Genomic DNA, 4513 nt, shown 5'->3' on the forward strand with positions numbered 1-4513 from the left:
GCTTGTGAGTTCTTCTCCATCATCTTCATAGGTATGTATGTGAATAGCCTCTTTTCCCAGGCTATTCCACCAGCTTCTTCCTCCATGTATCATTCATATTACCGGATTCTGATACCCAATCAACGAAATTCATTCCCTTTTACCAGCTTTGGCTTTTCTGCAGATGAAATGCCTTATTTGTCTAGGATATCCTACAAAGGCAGAGCCTAATTCATTAACCGTGCATAGATAATCGATATTTGTGGCGAGAATCCATGCGGTAGTACCCATTCTGCGGTGCAGCCCCCCCCCCCCATTATCCCCCCCCTTCCGCACATTCCATCCATCCGATCCACACCGCGCGCCCTCGGAAGTTCTCGCTTCGTGAGACCCCTTCGTCTCACTGCTGGGAGTTCCCGTGTTCGCGCCCACGCCCTTCGCTCTTCCCCCTCGCTCCGCCGCGGTACGGCATTGGCGTGTTCCCTCCCGTCAACGCCTCGGGAACCGCAAGAGGATCCAACTGTTTAAACTGCCGACGACGCCTCTCTCTCTCTCTCAGTGTGAATTGCGAGGGACGGCGGGGCCTTTGCCGCCCCGGAGCCACATCGTCCACCCCTCCTCCGTGTCCCTTCCACCCTCCGCCTTTCCGCACCCCTTCACGTACCCCTTCCCGCGGGGTCCGCCTCTTCTCCTTCATCGTCGTTAGATTCGCGGTTGACGCCTCCACCCCCCTCCTCCACCCCCATCATCAACCCCCCTCATCCATCCCCCCTCTCCTCTGCCTCCGAAACTCGAGAGAGCCTCACCTTGAAGGTCTGCATCAACTTGTAATGAGGCCCCCCCGTACCCCACGCGACGCCTTCAGCTCCCGTGTTTGCCCAGCCTCCCCACACTCCCAATCTTATCGCTACGATTAAGGACTTAATGAAGTCTCCGAGGGCGGATTTGACGCACAACTCCCCCCCCCCTTCCCCCCCCCCGCTCTCCCCCTCTCTCTCTCTCCCTCGCACTCTCTTGCCCCCTTCCTCTACCTTCACCTCTCCTCGAACCCTATTCCATCCCCCCTCCTATCTTATATTGAAAACTGTATGTTTATATTTATATTTCAATTTAAATGTTCGGTAGTAGTTCTTTTAAGATGAAATGTATATTTCATACTATTCCGAGAGAATGGCTTTTATTCATTAATTTAATATTTTACCGATAGTTTTATGCATTTTTCGCGACCATTAAATTTTTCAACTGAAATATTTATGGTTGATATCTGTCCCGAAGCGAATTTAATTCATTCCTCAACTCTCTGCTCCCTAATGTACTACCGAAAACATTTATTCAGTCAAATGGGGCAAGGGTTTTTGACCCAGATCAAATATAGTAAGTGCGGTGGCTATCGTGGTTATCATGGTCCATCCGTCGGATGGAAAGTTGTCTTGCATTATTAGCGCCTTACGTCACGGTTACGCAAACCTCATGGTCTAAACCCCTTTCCCGATCTGCTCCCATCTTCCCCGCATAACCTCAACAGTCCAATCTTTCCCCCAATTACGTCAATGACCTCGACTTAGGCTAATCTAACCACAGTAAAAACTACTGACAATTTAGAGTGCACACCTTCGGTTGGCACGACGTCACAGGAGGGAAATTTCCGAGTAGCAGGATGTATCACACGGTCCTTTTTCCGTCCAGTTAATATAATTTGAGCCGTCGAAAGTTTCTAGATGAAATGGCGAAACGTCGTGTGACAATGAATACGTGTTGACCTCAGCTAAAAGCTAATACCCTGGACCTCGAATCAGATAATTTTGGCTATTATAGCGTCAATGTCACACCTTTGAGAAAACTTGAGCTTCGTATCTAAAACAAAAGATTCGTAAAAACGTCCCGTGAGAAAGTTTATTTCAATTAATTATAGATCTTTACTTCGTTAATGTAAATAAAGAAAGTGTTTTGATGTATCCATAAGTTTAAAAATAAATGGGGAATACTAAGTACTTCAGTGAAGACATGCATAAAATTATTCCCCGGCGTCGTAAGTGGGTGGATTCTGCCCATTTTGTATTGCTTACTGTGCGCGTAGCTGTGCGCTGTTTAGTTCACTACGCTAACTGAAATATTCTTTCGATTTACACTGTACCCAAGTAAGATATCCTTAACTAATGAGGCACATAAATTTGTATGATGATTTGCGCATCTGGGGCCTTAATTATTCGTCGATTATTATATCCATTATGCATGCATTGCATTTGTAGTAGACTAATGGTAATTTACAGCAAGGCGTTTTTTAATAGTGATTTTATTTTCTCCGTTTGCTCTCAGCGCATCTTCGAACATTTCAGCATGTATTTATCACGTTATGTTGGATAATATACGAAACATGTTTTTTAACTAATCAGTTTCCTATCTTTATCATTATATTTTATGAAAGAAATGATAAATTTGACTTTTAAGGGTTATTAAAATACTTATATTTCTCCCACTTTCTCGTAATTTGTGATTTGGTGTGTCGAATTGTATAAAGTACGCAAAACTTTATTGCAAATTAATTAATTTATTAATAAATCTAACATATGAATTAATTTCAAAATTGAAAACTATGTATTAGAAAATAGGTTATTATAAATAATGCCGTTTATTGATTTCGAACCATGCAAACTGTGTATAAATCGTGTTTGCACTTAATCTTCTCCCGAGGAGATAAAATAACAAGTTCTCGGTAAAACTCTTCGGTACCGTGGTTGCTGGATTTAGTTTTCGCTAGTCGTTGAAAGGGAGGAGTTAAATTAATTTCTTGAATTGCTCGAGGCAGTTACGTAGGAGTGAGCGTTTGCGGCGTATTCTCGACCTCTGTTATGCTTTTATGCTCCAGGGTACCGAGTGTGATTCGTGCAACAAGGCAAAATGAATAGGTTTGTAGAACAATTGAATTCGGGTATCCAAAAAATCCCAGGACATTAAAAGTAGGATTTACCCTGTTGTATCGTATGATCCTGGCATATCTTGAAAAGCCTCTTTTTCCTAGAAACAAATGCTGGAAACTCCAATCATGTGATTCCTCGTACAAGAGTAATAAGTTGAAACGACATATGACCTAGTAATATTTGTTACAGCGCAATTATCATTTTTCATAAGGGGTAAAAACGTTTTGAAAAGGTCTGCCACCCAAACACATCTTTCCACTTATTTTTTTCCTCGCTGCGTCGTTACGTCTCGATCGTCTAGACTAGGTTTGTTGGTGGACCTACGCCAACGGCCCCGTCAGTAAATTGGTTACTTCAGGGCGATTTTTCTTTCAAAAGCACCGCCAGTGAGACTGCAAATAAAATAACTTATGTGACTTTTACGGCTTAAGTTTCAAACATTTTTCCTATTCTTTACAGTAGTCATTTACTCTGATTTTTTAACAGTATATTCGCGTTTATTAACAACAGAACGAGTATGCGCTAACTTGTGTAAAAATGTAACGGAAAAAAGAGCCCACGTCTGACATCTTAGAGTCTATTAATCAATGGTTTCACTCCATTTCATCAGATGTGAGATCAGAGGCTGCTGAATTCCTAAAAGTTGATGTCCTTTCTTTCTAAATGCTTTTTTCGTAGATATATTGAGTTAGCTCTTCTGGAGAACATTCGCAATTGATCAGACTAAGGCTCATTATGTGAATTCTTCTTCCTATTAATTTTTGTAACTGAAAATATTATGTTATACTCTTACGGAAAGGATTCAATTCTGGTTTTCATAATATCATTCGTTTGTATACTTTATCGAGGCTCTGCATTTCGAAATCATTAGACCTAGGGTAATTAAATATGGTGGCGAAAATAGTCTGAATTTTGTGGTGTCACTGTCTTAGATATCTGCTTGATTTCGCTGTTTTGTCCTCATTCAGATAATTCGGAATGCCTAATGGGAAATTTATGTAACAAACGATTTCAATTTACCAACAATTAGGGTCTTTATGGTTGGGGAGGAAATTGTTTTTCTTTCCTCAGTTAAAATGTTCCGCGGGTCATTTAGTTCCATAATTAGTCCTCTTCATGAATGAACTTTCTGATTCCATCACTGGATCATCACACATGTTTCATTGATAAATAAGGTCCACCAATATAGTAACAAATACGTTTCTAACAATTGGGCATGTTGAACCAGTCAATGAGTTGGTGGCCAACTTTGAAAATGATACAGTTCTTATAACCATTTTCAATTTTTCTCTAACAGCTCGTGATTAATAGTTCGGTTTGGATTCGAATTTCAATAAAACAAAATCACATGAAATGTAATTCGATTTCAGTAGGAAGGATTATAGTGATATTTTAACTCTAAATCACCCACATTTTAGGGACGTTTTGTAGTGCAAAAATGCATCTACGGGGCACGGTTTTGTGATTTCGTTTTAAATTTATATGTGATTATCCGTGGGACTATCCGTCCTACCCGCTGTCTGCTTACACCAGGATAACTGGAGCTATAGTAACATGATTTGATGTGTGAAATTTGTTATATATACATATATATATATATATATATATATATATAT

The sequence above is a fragment of the Hetaerina americana genome, unplaced genomic scaffold, assembly GCF_022747635.1.
Source record: "Hetaerina americana unplaced genomic scaffold, ioHetAmer1.1.p SCAF_29, whole genome shotgun sequence".
NCBI lineage: Eukaryota > Metazoa > Arthropoda > Insecta > Odonata > Calopterygidae > Hetaerina > Hetaerina americana.